We start from the raw sequence: 20304 nt of genomic DNA, 5'->3' as shown, positions 1-20304 counted from the left end.
CGATGGCGAAGCCTGTACAACATGGATTTGGATACCAAGCAGCGTATGCTAATAAATTTCTAATTGAATAAGCCATAAGCAAATGCGCCACACCACGACGGAAAGAGTCGGGATGTTGAAACATGCACACACACACGCACGCCCGCTCATAACTTATAATGTCATTCGAATGGCTTAAAAGCGTTATCATTTCTTTATGTTTTTCCTTATTGCTAAGCGGCAGTCAAAGCGCGGGCGTTTGAGAGAACAAAGACCGACGACAGACGAACATGAGTGGGAGTGTGAAAGAGTCAGAGTGTGCAGGGGACGGACAGGGAAAGAAAAGAGATAGAAATAGCAAAAAATATTGTGTGCATAACGTATATGGCCAACAAGCAAAATGGCAGACAGTTGGCAGAACCCTGGGCCAGCAGCAGCAGCAGCAGCAGAAGCAGCAGCAGCCAACGGACCAAAAATACAGGACATGAATGAACGAGCCAACAACGAACGGGCAAGCGACGGCTTCGCATTTGCATTTGCATTTTACAAACAATTGAAAAAGTAGTTAAAGTTTTTCATGCTGGCGCGCTGCTTTCACTTTATCACACACACACACACACACACACACACTGAGACACATAGCTAAATGTATGCTACATGGTTTTTTGTTCTTGTTGCTGAAGTCGTATGTGCGGTCCGTGCATATGCAATGCCTCACAACGAGCCAACATACGATAGCTGGCTGGGACTTCTGTTTGGCATATTACAGTGGCAGTCTCGCAGTCAATGCCACCTCCGAACCCCAAGGGGAGTTTTTTCGTTGTTCGAGCTCTTGTTCGAGTTCGAGTTGAGTTAAGGTTGCTGTTGCCGCTTTTGCTGTACGTCATACGGAGCTGATGCGAGTTTTTCGTATCTTTCGCACTACAATTTGCACACTTTCGCTATTTGCCGGCTGCGGTTGCTTAGCTTTTTTATGAACGTAAAGTTCACATGTTTACCTGTCTCTGCTTCTGTCTCACCTGGCCCCATATGGTACCCGTTCGAGTCACAGTGTGTCCCCGAGTCTCCATTTTGGCGTGTCCAAGCTGTCACTATGAGTTGACACATTTTGTTTTCTGCCTGCTTCCCGAGTCTGAGTTGCATCTGCTCTGCTACTCTGCAGCTATGCGACAGTTCCACTTTCTGTTGCTGTTACCGTTGCCATTTCAGTTGGGACGGATTTGGTAATGAGATGAAGATTATTTGCGGATGGGACACTTGACAAAACCGCAAGATGAGACAAACTACATGTTTATGAATAATTTAGTTGATGTATTCTAAAAAGTTTCACGCAAGCTAACAACCAAAGTTTGTATTTACTCCATTATTGTTAACAACATTCCAAAATCTGAGTATATGTAATACATACATCTACAACATGTATATGGACACTCACTGATATAATTTGAACTCTTTTGTAAAGTTAAACTTTCCTTCCAAAAGTGACAAGGGGACAACACTTCCTAAATATACAAATTGTTAGAAAAATACGAATAAAACACGAAACATATTAGTATCAACACATAGTACTAACCTGAAGAATTAATATTCATTTTGAATTGTATTTCATAATTTTTTATGGGAGATATGCCAATTTGAAATTGCACCGCTATTTTAACATTTAACACAGCACGTGGTGTCCGCTTACAACAGCGGACTTTAACAGCTGTTATTTTAACACTAAACTGTTCAGTTAACATTTTAGGTATACAATATCGCGATTTGATCATTTCTCAATACCCTTATTCAAATAATCAAGAATACTATTTATTATAATATACAAGTTGATTGTTGGGCAAACATTAGATGTCTAGGATTCATTCTGCTCAAAGCCAGTTGGGATAAATACAGTAAAGTCGTATCTTATATGTAGATGTCGAAGACATCTTTGATACGTCATTGTACTCTATTACTATTAGGTTTCTTACTCCCTAGCAAACACATTATCTAAGAGGCACAGGCATTGAAATAAAGTCCTCTTTCTGACAGAAGATCTTGGTATTGGGCTGCTTGGAACAGTCGATCATCATGGGCTTTTGACCTATTTCGCGTTCTTCCAAAGATAAATCGCATTTGTGCGGGCAAACTAAATTTTATGTGTTCTTCGAGTTCCACCTTAATATAATATTCTAACTGACTCCAACTTTGTGAATCTCGGACTGATTCTAGCTTCTGTTATTCTTTCTTATTGTCACTTTTGTTAAGGGAATAAAAATGTAATATTATAATGGAATCCATTTTTAAACAATAACAAGTAAGAAAGTTACAGTCGAGTGTGCTCGACTGTGAGATACCCGCTACCCATTTTTAAGGGCAAAATATTGCGGTATTATTTTCAAAATATACCGAAAATACTAAAAAATACTAAAAATATACCAAAGGGTATGTTTGGTATATCGATACAGCACACCATTCAAAATATACCATAGACGGCACAATGTACCAGATTGTCGGCCAAAGCAACTCAGACCCCTAGTAAATAGGCGTATTTGCCCATACAAAAGTATTTCTTTAATAACTTCCACAATTTTTATCTGATCGCAGCCAAATTTTCAGGAATCATAACTACTATAGTATTGTATATACCAAAATTCGCAGCTCTAGCTTAAAAATTACGCTTGTTATTCGATTTTTTTTATTTGCGGGGGCGGAAGTGGGCGTGGCAAAAATTTGAAACAAACTTGATCTGCGTGCAAACATAACAAATGCTGTCGAAAAAAAATTATAGCTCTATCTCTTATAGTCTCTGAGATCTAGGTGTTCATACGGACGGACGGACAGACACACAGACGGACAGACACACAGACGGACAGACACACAGACGGACATGGCTAGATCGTCTCGGCTGTTGACGCTGATCAAGAATATATATACTTTATAGGGTCGGAGATGCCTCCCTACCTGTTACATACATTTCCTGTCGGCACAAAGTTATAATACCCTTCTACCCTATGGGTAGCGGGTATAAAAATTAATTTATACAGCCTCAAATACTCTTTTAGTCTTATTAGAGAATGAAAGTAATTTAATCGAGGGACTCGATTGAGTCAACGACTTATAAGACTTGTATAAGTATGCTTATATATACCATGAATTATAGCTAAGATAGGTTAGTTTACATACAATAAAATAAGTAAGAACCTATATGTTTTATTTTTATTTGACTACTTTCACACGATTTCTTTCCATTTAGTTTTAAAGACTTGCAAGTATATCAACAATTATCAAAATAGATTTTACGAGGTTGTGAAAAGAGAGAATCGCTGAATAACTCAAAATTTAATTTAGTATCAATTATTGTTCATAAATATAATTTTTTTATAATTCATGAAGCAACACAAATTTGATAATATGAACAAATATAACTATTTAATATATAATATATAGAATCTATCAATCTCTATACAAATATTCTCTATGAACAAATATATCTTTTTAATATATTATATATAGTATCCATTAATATTCTCTATACAATCCACCAATATTTTTGGCTTTTAAAACTGTTTTGTTACTTAGTGAATAATATTAATATTAAGGTAATTAATATAACATAAAATCTTAGCTTTTATTATATGTAGTATGTTTTATATTAGAGGAAGTGAAAATACAATTTTAAATGTAAATCTGTTAAATTGAAAATCTGAAATCCTTGAGAAGCTCAATTCGCTGCCAATGCTGCAATAGCTGCGATTAAATGCCTTCAGGGCCAAAGGATTTGCTAGAGAAAAACCAAGAGCAGACAATGAGGAAGTGGGAGAGACGGATAGAGGAGCGATGAGTGGCAGGGAGAAGGAGCAAAGGGGAAGCGTCTGGCATTTCCTGCTTCGCAATGATAGTCTATGCAAATCGTTCATTATTTTGACTATCAATAACTGATTTACATTTGTGCTGAAGCTGCACAAAATACTCGCAGAAGACGTGGAGAAATAAGCAAAAAAGAAGAAAAATGGACAGTTGCTGGGTCATCTGAGAGCGATGCCAGGAAACCACCCAGACTTTTGGAGCAGTGGTGACGCGGAATCCAGGGATCGGGGAATCCGGGCATCGGGGCATCGGGAGAAGCAAAAACAACGCGAGCACAGTGCAAACAATGACAACAAAATATGCTGCACTCGGGGGCTGCACTTAAATGAAATGCCAACAAACCAAACAGCTAAATCGCTTGGCTGCAAGGGGCCATGCCGCGGTATGTGGCAGTGGCAGTGGCAGTTGCACTGGCAGTGGCAGTGGCAGAAAGGACTTCTAGAGGATCTCGAGCACAGTTATGGGCCATGGGGCTTGGACCTGGGCATGGGCATGGGCATGAGTATGGGCCTGGGTTAGAGCCTGGGGCGCAACTGAATGAGCAGCTTCATTTCAGCGTATAATTGAGCGCGCACAAAATATGCGACAAGCGACAACTGTTGGGGCGTCTGGGGCGTGGCACTGCCAAGCGACTGACAGAATGCGACGTTGGAACGCGAAGGAAGGAGCAACTGCAGCAGCAGGAGGACACAGCTTGAGTAGCGTATTGTGCGGCTTTAACAAAGATATGCGGAAGTATGAAATTTTCCTATTACTTTGTCGCAGCAAATAGAGCGGAAGTCAGTCAACGAATGCAACCCAAAACCCAAACCATGCAACCGAAGCAACCCACGCAAAGCAGCAGCCACTTGATTGCGTCATGTCTGTGGGCGTTTAGCTCGAGGACGCTCTGGGCGTGGCACTTGAGAACGTGTACTGCGTGTACTATTTGTTATTGAGTTTTTGGCAGCAATGTGTGAACGATTTTTTTTTCCCTCGAAGGCATTCCTCACGCCCAAAAGTATGCAATCGCTTTGTGAAAAGTGAATTTTTAGACACGGCAGATGAAGAGACGTGAAGCGAGGCCGACAGTTGTCAGTTATGCAGACAAGCTGGTTGCAAGCTGGTTAGCCAAGTTTTATTCTGTTTTTCATTTGATATGTGTGCGGATAAATACATCGGCAAATAAGCCATACAAATCTGTATCATAGTTCGCACTTGTGATACGAAGTAACTTCTTAATATGTGGCTTTATTAAAGAGTATATTACGGGTTTGCATTGGGATTATAAAAGCACGTAAGTTTCTTATGAGGAAAGAAACACAGAACCACTAATTACATTTAAACAATTAAGAAAGAAACAGTCCAATGCTTTATTATTCTTAAAATATATATAAAAAAAAAATACTATCCTATTCCTATACACTACTACACTCAAAATTTACTAAAGAATTCAAAATATACCATATTTAATAAATGCAAAAACCGACAGCAGCACCCATTTCTTGACATTTAGAATTGATTCTAAAATAAATTCTACAAATTTTACATGATCGTAACCTAATTTGAGAGTCATAAAGACTGTAGTTATTAATTCCATGACGGAATTTGTTCCGTGAGAGACTCTTTACATTGAAAATAACATCAACTGAAACAATTTTAAAAATAAGAAAAGGTTATTTTTTTTAGTTCTAGATGGGTACTAGGTAATTGCAAACATTTACAAATTCGTACGCAAAACCAAAAAAATTAACGAATTTATATATTTTATCATAAAATAGAACAAGTTCCTAAAATCAATCTTAGCTCTAAATGTAGTGCTTATTTAAAGCTTTAAGAATAACATTCACTTATTTTTATACCCGCTACCCATAGGGTAGAAGGGTATTATAAGGTAGAAGGAGGCATCTCCGACCCTATAAAGTATATATATTCTTGATCAGCGTCAACAGCCGAGACGATATAGCCATGTCCGTCTGTTCGTCTGTGTGTCTGTGTGTCTGTCCGTCCGTCCGTATGAAACACTGGATCTCAGAGACTATAAGAGATAGAGCTATAAATTTTTTTCGACAGTATTTGTTATGTTTGCACGCAGATCAAGTTTGTTTCAAATTTTTGCCACGCCCACTTCCGCCCCCGCAAATCAAAAAAATCGAATAACAAGCGTAATTTTAAAGCTAGAGCTGCGAATTTTGGTATATACAATACTATAGTAGTTATGATTCCTGAAAATTTGGCTGCGATCAGATAAAAAATTGTGGAAGTTATTAAAGAAATACTTTTGTATGGGCAAATACGCCTATTTACTAGGGGTCTGAGTTGCTTTGGCCGACAATCTGGTACATTGTGCCGTCTATGGTATATTTTGAATGGTGTACTATATCGATATACCAAACATACCATTTGGTATATTTTTAGTATGTTTAAGTATTTTCGGTATATTTTGAAAATGATACCGCAATATTTTGCCTTTATTAAAAATGGGTAGCGGGTATCTTACAGTCGAGCACACTCGACTGTAACTTTCTTACTTGTTAAAATTGTTTCAGTTTATGTTATTTTCACTCGCACGGGACAAATTCCGTCATGGAATTACCCATATATTAAATAAAATCGAGGATCTAGTTTTAAAATTACGTTTTACTTATTTGGGGGGGTGGAAGTGAGCATAATAAAAATCTAAAATAAACTTGATCAGAGCGCAACAAAATACTACTGCCAAAAAGTATACGACACCTTGTTAAAGTTTTGTTTCGTCGCTCCTAACAGAATGGGAAACCCAAAAGGAGCGAAATGAATTATGAAGACTAATAGCAAAAAATAGAGTAGCATACAAAATGTGATTTTTTTTGTCTCCGTTTCAATTTCTGCTTGCAAATAACGGTACAAACAAGTAAGAAATCTACAGTCAAGTGTGCTGGATATACCGCAAAAATACTACAAATTTACCAAAGGCTATATTAGGTATATTGATATAGTACTACATTCAAAATTTACCTATGAGTGCAAAATATACCAGATTGTTAGCCAAAGAAACTAATTCTTAAATAACTTCGACAATTTTTATCTGATCGCAAAATTCAGGAATTTTAAATAATATAGTTATTGTTGAATGTATCAAAAATGTCCTGCAGAGACAGGGTTATAATACCCTTCTACCCTATGGGTAGCGGGTATAAAAAGACCACACGTTTCAATTTTAGCTGGGTTGATTTTAATTATTCCGGCTGGAGAGAATAAAAATAAATTTGTTAAACAATTAAAACGTCTTTAATAAAATACCGCATGCTTTCTTATCGAATGAAGAAGAAAAGGGAAGAAAAAGATTTTATAAAGATGTCGGCTTCAATATTAGCCAAATATCTACCCTATATGTATCGGGTATGATAAATATCTCAAAGCAGACGAATTCGCAACATTTAACATATGAGATATTCTTGTATTCTATCATAATATTCGACTGCAATAAAGTTAAATAAAAATGCGTGCAAAATAGATTGTAGACGACACTCGACAAATCTAAGAACTCTGTTTTCACATAAATACAAACTGTTTAAAATTTGTAGTCTCTTATAATATATGTTTGCGAAAGCTTAGAACATTTTAGGTAAACGCGAATAAGAATTCATGTGTTATATTAACTGAAATTGAAACGAGTTTAAGGAGACAGCCTTCTACTATATTGTAGCATAAGTTCAATGTCGATGAAAAGCATATTTCCAGTTTAATAGTTAATTAGTGCCATTTGCGAGATTGTTAATTGTTCTTGTCGTCTGGCAAATTCAGTTGTCTCGCTCTGTGGCCATAATTGTTTATCGAAGCCAAATGACCGCGCAAAGACAACGCCCCCAGAGCACCCCTTTTCCCAGTCCGAAGGAGCAGCAGCAATAGAAGGAGCTGCAGTTAGGCTCGGCATCGGAGAATCTCCAGCATTAGTATGGTCAGAATATGCAGAAGGCGGCTGCTATGCAACGTATGTTTATATATGCTTATGTGTGTGTGTGTGTGTGTATGCTTTGCTATGTGTGCAGTGTGTGTTGTGTTTTGTCTGCTATGTGGGTGTGTGTGTGCGTGTGTTTGCATGCCTCGGTGTGTGTGTGTGTGTGTGTGTGTGTGTGGACATAAATTGTTGCATACCAAGCAGACGCTTTAAGGCATTCGAGCATGGCGTGTGCTGCGGTTTGAAGCCTCAATTGCATAGCAATCTCATTTTGTGTATGGCGTTCTGTTGATTGATGGTTAACCAGAAAATCAATATCACTATGCTAATGAGACTAGCATAAATGCATACTACCATAGTACTTTACTCGCATCCACTCGCAACTCAACGCAACTCAACTTGCATCCCAAAGATACACACTCTCAAGCATTGGTAATGAACTATCCTCGAGTGCAGCTTGCGGGAGTGAAGCATGTTTAACTGGGACCTCAACTAGCCGAACACTTCGTGTTTTAGAGCTGATGCATGCAAAAAAAAGAAAAAGCACTCAAATGTCAGTCTGCGCGCGTGTGTCTGTGTGTGCGTGTGTGTATGAGTGTGCGTGACTGAACCTTTTATTCAATTATTAAATTGTTTATGCGGCGCCATTGACGCGTGCTGCGTTTATATGTAGTTGGCCTCTAGAGGCCTCTGTCCGATTGAGCGTGCATTTGCCTTAACTTCAATTCCCCACACTCAAAGTCACTTTTTAACATGCATCCATTCATTTACCCTAGTCATTCAGTCACTCATTCATTCGTTTCATTTCGTTTCGCCATTTAGCCAGTTAGTCAGTTAACCATGTGTTGTCCGCTTTGTCAATTGTCTGACAGGCTGCTAATTTAATTAGATTTAAATTTATAATTATATTTTTGTGCGCACTTTCGAATAAGCCCAGCAAAGCGGGTAGTTCAATATTTCAGTGATATACTTTACTTTTATTGTAAATAATATTCAGAAAAAGTCGCCAACATATTTTGGAAAAATAGGTTCTGCTTCTAATGTGATAGAGAGATTATCAATGAAGTTTGGTTACATGATTAATCCTTATAGGGTATCTCGAATGCGTCTCGAAATGAAACCGTTCGAGGACATTTCATTTTTCGTCATTCCAAGCTGCTAATTACAAAATGATACAAATGGCGACGCCCACTTGCAATGCGGCTTTCTATTAATAATAAATTGCTATTGTATTTTGTTGCATAACTTTAGGCGCTTCATTTGGCCTCAGAATGCGTATGGGACTCGAAACGGTTCGCCGCGTAATTAGAGAGTTTTAAATGATTGTTTTGTGCAAAATTAAATTGTGGCGTACATGTGTTTAATGACCTTTGCAAATGAGTTGAGCCGAATCGAGCTAATGGTTGATGGGGCTTTGTATGTGCTTAGCAGGCAAAACATGAAATAAATGCCAAAAGATGGCAAATAATATTTAACGTTATTTAATGAACTGACGAATCTAGAGATAGAGCTCCACATGCGTATCGAATGCATGATAAAGTATTGTTGTAGCCCGATGAACACTAAATACATATATCGCTTCAAATTTAATGTGAACGGTGAAGATGAAGTCCGTAAAATATATACTTTAAAATGTTGTAAATTTAATATTGTAATCAATAGCTCGTATTTACATTTAATTTATAATTAAGCGGATTTACACTTTAATCGTCGTTGACAGTTGGCAACCACTTGTCAATTATAAACTGAAATTTTCCGGCTGATTCACATTCACCCCTCCCCGCAACTCCGCAACTCTGCAACTCCACAACTCGACCCATTCACTCAGACTCAGATTCAGGCTTCAGACGTCGACTGTCCGATGCAGGGCAGAATGATTGCATTGTAATGGGCATTTTAATTATTTTGACATTTTGCCATTAGCTGTAAAATATAATTAACTGCCACAAACACGATTTAAATGCAAATAAACAAGAGTGCAAAAAATGATCAAATGCCAAAAAAAGTACGAACAAATGATAAATTATATTGCGGAATTTGTGATACTCTACGAAAAAAATATATAAATACATATTATATAAAAACAAAGTTAATTAAACTTTTATATTTGTTTATGAAATTAAGGCTGTCAAAGAATTAAATTAAATTAATTACATTTTTATTATTGACTTATTGAAATAAAGACTGTCAGAGAAATTTAAACTTTTTAATACTAATTTTAAGAAACTAGTAGTTTCTACTTTTTAAGTTATTGTTAATTTATTATTTATTTACCCTTTGCCCATAGGGTAGTAAAATATTATATGTGTCACAGATTGAAGGTGACAACTCCGCGTCTTGATCGGCTTCAATAATTGTGACGATGTCTGTCGGTTAGGATAACATACTTCAAGAGTTTGAGCTCAGAAATTACAACAAAAGAAATGAGTTACTTAATTTAATGACAATGTTTTGAATGCTGACTTTATACAGCTAAATATATAATAATATATATAATTCCGTATAATACATTTACATTGAACACATCAGTCAAGAATTTTAATATCCGCTGAGTACGCGGTGCGTTTAATTATAATTTGTTATTGTTTTTCCGCTAACGACAAATACAAAAATTAATTGCATTAATGTGTGCACAAATTCCGAGTGCAAGGATGGATGGAATGTCCATATGTGCGTAGCATATATGTACATATATTTTGCAGTCGGGATGTCTATATTTATATCAGTTAATTGAGTAACGCACAGCATTACATAAATATTTGGTTTGCCTCTTGCCGAAAGCGCATTAAATGATGCCAAATGCATGTGAATACCTATGGCAGAGTGGAGAGGAGAGGTGAGGAGAAGTGTGAGGGAGAAAGTGTTAAAAGGCAGATTTCGCGATTTACAGCATTAACTGATAAATCCATTTGGCACATGCACTTGCATTTGCGTTTGCATTTGCATTTCACATTTCAATTTGCAAATATTTATTGAAACCCGATAATATGCGAACTCAGAGACGGAGACTGGCGTAAAGTTGTGGCCAAAAAAATATTAATTGACAGGTTGGGTGAGTAAAGTCAACAGATTACAGTTAAGCAAACTCGCTTCAATCGCTATTTACTTTCAGTTAACAATGTCAGACAACCTTCAATAGACTGACTTACTGCTAGTAACTCACCATTGGAAAACAATAGTGTAGTAGGACGTGTGCCTACACACACATACATACATATACTTTAACTCGATGCTCTCTCGGCTATCCGAACTCTCTCTCTCTCTCTCGATATTGGCTCTCTTTATCATTTCTCTCTTTTCACATTCGTATTATACATAATTAAGCTACGCGGTCAGTCTTGATCAAACAGCAGAATAAATCGGACGCTAAAATACAATTAGTGTTGTTTCTTTAACTACCACAATAGTAAGACCAATTTACTTAATTGTAACGAGGTCAATTTTGTCCATAATAGAAAACTGCTTAAAGAAAAATAATCAGTGAATGATGTATAAAAGTAAACAAAATTAATTACATATTTTGCACCTTTCCCATAGGAAAGGAATGTTTGTAAAATATACAAGAAGACATTTCCAACCCCGAGACGATATAGCCATGTCCGAATGTTTATCTGTCCGTCTGTTCGTATGAAAATCAGATCTCAGAGACTATAAAAGATGAAGGCAACACTTGTTGCTCGCAGATCATGTTATAATATATTTTATACTGTATTTCAGTATGGGTTAGTATGTTAATTTTTGATATGTTAATTATATTAGTTCGCTCGAGCAGACTTCACCTTAGATTTATAATTTTGTTTTTCATAAGTTTATAACAAGCAGACAAAAAACTTGTTGCAAAGCTTGTTCTTCAAATTAACGAATGTAATAATATATTAAACAAAGCTACAATTGAGTGTGTTCGACTGTGAGACACCCGCTACCCATTTTGAATGAGAAAATAGTACGTAGTAGTTAAAATACAAAATTAATACACCGCATAATACTACAAATATACTAAACATTATATTCGGTATATCGATATAGTAATATATTTTAAATATACCTTAGAGTACAAAAATATCAGATTATCAGTCAAAGCAACTAAGACCCGTAGTAAGTGGGCGTGGCGAAAATTTATAACTATCTTGATCTACGTGCAAATAGTCCAACAAATGCTGTCAAAAAAATTATAGCTCTATCTCTTATAGTCTCTGAGATCCATTGTTTCATATGGACAGACAGATAGACGGACAGTCGGACATGGCTATATGACCCTGATTAAGAATATATATACTTTTTAGGGTTGGAGATGCCTCTTTCTGTCTATTACATACATTTACCGGAGGCACAAAGTTATAATACCCTTCTTAAATCAGACTTGTAAGAATTGTAACTATGTTACATATATTCTATAGAATCTGAAGAAACCCCTTCATTGTATTTCAATCGCAATATACCCAATATTCGCATTTCAAATAAGAACAGGGCATAAAAATAATAGTGTATGCACAGAAAATCAAAGCTCATGTGATTCAGCTACACTTAACTATATAGTTCAGTTAGCAGTTCATTAATGACGCTTGGCCTTGGTGCGACATATAACTGAAGTCAAGGGAATATTTGTAATTGGGTTGCAACTGACGATGATGATGATGATGATGATGATGGTGGTGGCAACGATGCTGATGCTTCACTTGCCACACTAAAGAGGCAACGTTTGTGCAGCCTGCTGCTTGCTGCCTGCTGCCTGCCACCTTCTGCCTGCTGCATTTGCTGTATTGACAGCACCTCCCTCGCCTGCCTCTTTGCCTTTCACAGTGGCACTTCCACAATTAACAAACAAAAGTAAATTACAAATGTCTCTTTGCCTGGCTGTGAGTACTTTGAGTGTAGGCGAGTGTGTGTGCGTAGTGTGAGTGTACTCTGCAAATTTCTTTGAGACACTCATGTCATCGACGACGGCGGCGGCGTCGTCTCTGTCTAATTTTGCACTTTACTTGTGCAATTTTCTGCTTCAAAAAACGTTGTAGTCTGCTGGTTGCAACATTGCCGCCACCTTCTTGCCACCACATGCACACTCACACACATACACAAATTGGGTTGCAACCTGTTGCGTCTTTAGCTGTTTGCACAATTGCCAATGAAAATTTTCGACAACTGCGCCATTTGCTTTATGCATGAGCAATCATTACACTTACGTATGAATACGAATGTTTGAATGCGAATGTATGTCTATTTGTGTGTGTGTGTATGTGTGTGTGTGGCAATTAAGGCAATGAGGATGGTGTGAGGATGTGCGTGTGTGAGTTAGCCGCCTGTTTGCTTCCAATCACAACAATTGCCAATTGCCAGCAAAATATCGCAATTGCATGCCCCAAAATGATGATAAATGAGAACGTTTTAGTTTCGTCCACATGTTGTTGCGATTTATATTGTCTGCATGCACCGAGCACAGAGTCTTCAAATGTCTGGCTGTCTGTCTGTCTGTCTGTCTGCCTGTGAGTGTGTGGCTGACATTGTCATTAACAAAAGGCGCATAGACACAGAACAATTGACAAACTGGAAAAGGGGGATGATGATAGAATGCTTGCAATGTTGAAGATCAAAGAGATAAGCTAGAGAACTACAATTACACTTTTATTTAAATACATATACCAGTACTCATTTAGTGTTTCTGCAGAGACTTTCAATTTATTGTAATTTGACGCATCTTGCATCGACGGAATTGTGTACAAAATAAGACTGGTTCAGTAACTCGCTGAGGGGAGTTCGACTTGCTTCTGATAGATGGCGCTTTGAACAACTTGGCGTATACACTGCTTTCTATAGATGGTATAAAGCAGTTGCACTGCTTTGCCAGAATAAATGTACACACTTTGTACATTACAATTTACAAAGTACTATTTGCCGTTAGCTTTTCAATTTCAATAAATATATTCCATGTGAAAATGTTGTAACTAATAAGTATATTATTGCCTGTACGGTTTAATAAATACCAAGCTTAAGCATTTGTTAAAAGCAGCCAACCGTGCTTGTAATTGGCTCAAATACTCTGAAAACTGAAGAGTTTGAATACTAATCAATTTTTAATGCGACATCACGAGGTGCAGCAAGGATAACAATCAAACATCAGCCCAAGAGGTGGCAATTACCTAGTTCTAAGAGAGAATGTTGCACAGAAAAGTGAAAGTAATGGGGGTATAAAAGTGGTGTGCTTTCACTTTGACAGCGGCAACTCTAACACATCGCTGCTAGCTGTGGCTGCAGCTGCGACAGGTGAGCAAATAACAAAAAGCGACGGCTTCATTTATCTTTTTCTTTAGTGCTGCAGCAGCATGCGACTCGAACTGGCAAGCTGGCAAGCTGTCAAGGTCTGTGACGCCGTGCCGCGCCGCGAAAAGCACAGCACAGCTTTCAGTGGCTACAGAAACAGCTACGACAACACGAACAAGGACCACAACAAACCTTTCCTAATTCAGAATTATGACAACGGCCTTCAGCACAGCGGGTTGTCCAAGGAATGATGCCAGGATACACTTGCATGATGCCTGCTCTTGGACTGCGCACCGTGAAACTAAACATAAGACGGATAGTAAATACCTAAATAAAAAATTTCGTTTATTTTGTTATTTAACACTTAATAAATAATCAGTCATTAAGATTTTTATTGAGAATTACTTTGATTTATTAATTTTTTTTCTATATTACATTAAAATTGTCACTGTGCAATATAGAGGAAAGGCGCCATTCTGGTGAAGCTTTTGAGGATGTGTTTGGCGAACTTTAGCAGCAAAGCTTTGAGCGGCATTTGCAGAGCTTTTCATTGAGCACGAACATTGGGGCAGGTACTGTCTGCCTTCTGTGCAATTGAGCTGTGAGTATTTGTAAGGATAACGACGGCGTCCTTTTGGCTAGCGTGTTTCCTTTAGAGAGACTCCTCTCTCTGTCTCTGTGGGAGAGCAGACGCCGCGATGTCTGTCGGTCTTGAGGTCTTTTGGCAAATTTGGCAGTAGTTAGGATCAGCTATTCTTGTATTAAATGTGCACTTGCATTTATTTCACAAAAAAAATAATAATACAATAAAAATTAATATAATTAAATGGCATAAATATTATCCATTTTGTAATATTAATAAATGAAAGATTATCAGTACACTCTTCAGAGTAATCTCATTATTATGAACAAATTTTAAATTTAAGCAGTAATTTGAATATAATAATTAATTGTCGTCCATTTTTTTGTTGGCCTATCCATTAGGATTCTTTTTGGACTGATACCATTCTCATGGTTGTATTATTAAGCCATCATCTGTCTATCCGGGCATCTATCATTTATAAGCCCACCTGACTAAGTGTCAATATTCCTTCGATTACTAACCCTTCCGGAAACCAATAGCTGATACCTTTTGTGTAGCTTAGCCATGGCAATGTTTTCGCTCTTTTCACTGTCTTCCCCTGTTTCGTTTACTCTCACTCTCATTCACACATACAGACACATACGTACACTCTCTTTTGCCTCCTTTTCTCACTTTTTCTGTTTGTCATATGGCAGCTCCTGCAAAATGCTTCCACTACAAATGTAACAACTTCAAACCGGCTTTTTGCAAAACAACAACAGCAACAACAGTCGTAATGCACAACAAAACTAAGCAACGCTCTCGCAAACACATCAGGTGCTGGTGACTCACGCAACCTAACGCCTCAACGTAACTATGACGAGGGAGAGCAAGCGACTGAAAGCTTTGAGAGCGGCGTCACGAGAGCACATTGTCTCCCGTTACCGTTTTGAATAGCTCTTTCTCTATCTGACATAGCCGATGCGTCGTTGTGGTCGTCGTTTGTTGTTCACGTGGTTGCCATTCGTTTTTGCTGCCGCTGCTGCTGCTGCTGCTTTGGGCTATATGCAGTCAGTCCTGACAGCATACTTCCTAACTCATACATACATATAGGCACACGTACACAAACTACACACGCAAATGGAGAGAGACTCGCAATTCTTTTTTGCAATCGAGGCTTTGAGCGTTTGACAGCGCAAGCGATTGCTCAGTTGGGCGACAGACTCTGCAAGCGCTAGACACGACGAGCTAACCGCAGTAATTGTAAAATGTTGTATGGAATTTTGTGAAAACCAATGAAATGATTGCAATTGTCAAAGGATCTGGCAATTAGCTAACATTGTGTGGAAAAGTGCGCGATAGTAAAAACTTTTCGCTTGTATTTCGCATTAATATAAAACTATGTGCAGCTCGAAAAGCAACATCAATAACAAGCATAACAACAGCAACAACATCGTTCAAGATAAAAGCAGCAGCAGCATCGTCAGCAGCAGCAGCAACAACATCAAAAGCAAATGCAAAGAAAAGAGTTTTTGTTTATGTTCAGATTGAGTTGAGACTTTTTGTAAGGGAAAAACGCCAAGGAGTCAAGGAGCTGCTAATGTAGTATTAAAGGTGAGTTGATTGAACATGAATGGTATATCAAGAGCATCCTTTCTATCGACAACAACAACAAAAACAAAGGATACCAGCAAGAAGAATAATAATTTCCCCTGATGTGTGCTAGCCAATCAGCAGAAGGCTCTGCCACCGCAATGACATTGGCTCGTGTTGTTGCTGCAGCCTCTACGAGTATTGCCGTTAAATGTCAGGGGCATGTGCACCCAACAATGTGAATAGAACTTTGGCTCCAAATGTGCATTCCTCATACGAGAATTCTCACTTTCGACTTCCCTTCGCTGCAATAAACGGAGTTTCCGACCTAAAGATTCAATTCCTAACTCTCCCACGAATTCGACTTTTTTACTATATTTTGGGACTCTTGCGTGTGTCACGAGATGCGTTTAACCGGCTGCTGGCCACCGATTATGAGGGAAACATAAAAACAAATTATTGGCAATGGCAACTCATGTTCTTGTTCGGTCCGATCCTGCGCTGGCACGCATGAATGGAACGCAGAACAACCCTCGAGGCAGGACATGCAGGCTACCTGCATGCCAAGCCGATTCCTGTGACTTTCTGGCCTGCCAAGCCGAGTCTGGTTAGGTCCAATAATTGCGGGACACAGTCAAATTCGGGCCAAGAAATGCCTAGCGTCGACAAACTTTTAATGAGATTTTTGCCGAAAGTTTTCATTTTCATTTTGAGTCCACATTCGTAATCGCGCTCATTCTGTTTTCTCGTTTTCGTATTTTGTTGTTTTACTTTTAATTCGCTTTTGGGGGCGAAACAATCGAACGCATCGCTTTAAAATCCAACACAGACTCAGCAAATCGGCAGCTGGCGAAAAGTGCGCGATTTGCATGCAAAATGAAATTAGCCCCTGCAAAGGACTCTACGGAAGAAACAGAAGGGGTGCCCAGGGTACCGGGACTCGGAGGGTGCTCCGGAAAATGGTAATGGGGCAACAACGATAAGCGCATAATTACCAAGTGCGAGTTTTACAAGTCTCTTCTCTGCCTGGTCTTTTCCTTCTGTTTTCTTCTTCCTTTGATTTTACTGTTTTTATTTTTATTTTCATTTTCATTTTCACTCTCTGCGCTTCGCAAGCTTTGCATCTTCCTGCGGGCAAGCACCTGACCAGCGGCCAAATGCCAGGAAATTGTGTCCATCTCCTCTCACGTCGCGTACATTAAAATTAAAAATTAATGCCAACTATTAGAAAGTTCCGTCATTGCGTCTGGCCGAGAACTGCGGTAGTTAAATTAAATTTCCTTGCTTGTGTTGAGTTTAGTTCGTCTGGGATTGTGGACGGTCTACAATGTTGGTTGCCAATGGGTAATAATGGATTCTAGAGGCTAAAATTGAAGTTTAAATCGTCCCAACTTAAGTGTTATATTCGGACTTAATTGCTCATTCAAGTTGAATCTTTGATTTCTGTTAGTGTAGAGGATGTTTGTATTGTGAATATTGCTGAAGCGAGATTGAAGAAAAGAGAAGCAAAACTAAATCTATTTATTCTGCTTCCACTGTTTACAAAATTCGCAGCTTCAATTCCAATAATGAAATAAATGACGATACTAAAAAAAAGACGATACTACAATATCCACTCAGATCAGATAATTTACTTTTTAAACATTTTCTTGATCAGAAACGACATAAATAGTACATAATTATATTACATAAATAAACTTCTTCAAATATGTAGATCTATTTTTATTTAAGTGTTTACATTATTTGAACAATCTCTTTAGTTCTAGCTTGGTGAATATTGGCAAATCTCTTTAAATCGTTTTATGAGAGTGTCTCATTTTTTATATTGTTGATGAAGTCGTTAATGAAATTAGGAGGCTGCCTTAAAGCCTTAAAATAATTAAGCTGCCTCACAGCATAGCGCAGCACAGCACGGCTAAAGCTGCTCTGTTGCAAACTATTCGTGGCGGTACTATTCATGCAACACTTGCCACGCCTAATGCATTTTAATGGCACGCAGATGTCGACAGTCGAAAACTAAAATAACTTTCGAGTCTGTGAGTGCCATAAAATCTCAACCGACACACGCACAGAAACTCACACACACACACACACACACACTTACACACGTAGTGCAGAGAAAATGAAAAAAAGAGAAACCAAAACAAATTAGTGGAATGTGGATTTGCAGTGTAATGAAATTAAAATTGCATTTCATTCTGTTGGCAGGATGGGCGCGACTATTTTCTATTGCATACTTTGGGGCGTTGCGTTTGCTTGCTGTCGCTATTTTTGGACAGCCGCTGGCTGTGTGCATCAGCATGTTCATGTCCTTGAATTTGTATCCGCGCTCTGCGCCTGCGTTTCGCCTTCACCTTATGCGTTTCGTTTCGGTGTGCAAACTACGTCAACAATAACTTAAAGCACTATTCGCTCTCTGTTCTCTGCTTTCTGCATGTTGCATGTTGCAGTTGCACGTTGCAGATGGCAGGTTGAACGTGCCACATTATTTGGTTAATGCCACTGTTGCCGCTGCGGCTTTACCTAGGCCTATGCCACTATGCCACTATGACAGATGGCAACTCAATTGACATCGCAATGACCTTCGGTGGCAGCACTCCACACTCGACACACGCCAGATGCGCCACATGCGACACACGCATCAATTACGCGGCACTTTCTTTGAGTGTAAGAGGGGCACGCTGAGCTGGAAGCTCCCACGCTTAGAGCATCATCATCATCGGGCTTAATATTATTATCGACGAGTGGAACGTGTGTGCGTCTCTCGATGGCGATGGCGATGTCGATGTCGCGACGTCAGCACGGTCAATTAAATTGATCCAGCGCCACCAGTGATAGTCGCGCATGGCAATAGAGAGAGGGCGAAATAAAGAGATTGAGATAGTTATGGAGAGGGACTGGGAGAGGGAGATTGAGCATGCGAATTAAGAGTAAACGATCGATCAGCAACTTGAGGCACTCGCATGTGGCATGCACCTTTCGTTGACTTAGCCTTACAGATCAATCAACGTATCAATGTCAATAACAAAGCCATGCAATCGTTTTTGAGCGTGAGCCAGCATGAATTTCTGTTCCGCTCTGCATAATTGGCCTGATTTCAATTTGCCACTGAACAACCAGTGATTCAATTGATTCAATTACACTTAACCTGTGTCTTCAATGATCGCTGGCGTATGTGCAAATTGAATTATGTGCTTCTGTTGATATTGATGAATGGCAAGATTGCAATCAAACGATGGGAAAACATTTTGGGGAGACTCCCCTACCATCCCATCCCTCCCCACGGGTCATTCTCATTCTTATTCCCATTCCCATTGCCTTTGCCATCGCAATAATAAGTGCGTGAATCGTTCAACATTCAATTGACATCAATAACTGGCTATTAATTGACAATTCAGCGTATTAAACCCAACTATAAGTATGCACATAAATAACATTATTTATGGAAAGACATTTCCAGAAATACTTCAAATCTATAGAGAGTGACATATAGAAAGGTTTGAACTAAGACATCATCATCAGCCAATGTTCTGATCTGAAAGGTTTTATTAGTATTTAATATGTGTGTAATTGAATCAATTTCTAAAATAGTTTTTGAAGTTGGAAAAGCGCAAGACGTTGTTATTAACTATTAATTAATTTATTATAAAATAAATAAATAAAGTAAAATATTGACTGTTCACAAAAATATTGAAATGTGTCGTATAGTTTTGAATCAAAACTTTTGATACATGAGCAGCATAGCTAAAACTGAACAGTGTATTCTTTTTTTTACCATTTCTTGAAAAGGGGAGATGCAAACATAGTCAAAAATATCACATTTTGTGCATTACTTTTTGGGATATTATTCTTCATACATTATTTCACTCTTTTGTATATTAAAGTAAAAGGTCAGCATCAACTCTTCTCTAAAAAAGTACTCAATTTAAGAAAATTTCATAAAAAAATACACTTGATCAGTTTCAATGTCTTGCAGTGAGATAGGCATTAATAAATGACATACATATTTTAATACAATTGTAATTGCTTTGTTTTGAACAAACTTTACATATTATATATCTATATCGAATTGTACACAATTAAAAATATTTGATTTTAAGCATCGCTAGCTTACCATATTTAAGCTTAAATGACAGGTAATATTTTGAAA

Source organism: Drosophila sulfurigaster, chromosome 2L (assembly GCF_023558435.1).
Source record: "Drosophila sulfurigaster albostrigata strain 15112-1811.04 chromosome 2L, ASM2355843v2, whole genome shotgun sequence".
In the NCBI taxonomy this organism is placed as follows: domain Eukaryota; kingdom Metazoa; phylum Arthropoda; class Insecta; order Diptera; family Drosophilidae; genus Drosophila; species Drosophila sulfurigaster.
This window is presented reverse-complemented; position numbering follows the sequence as displayed.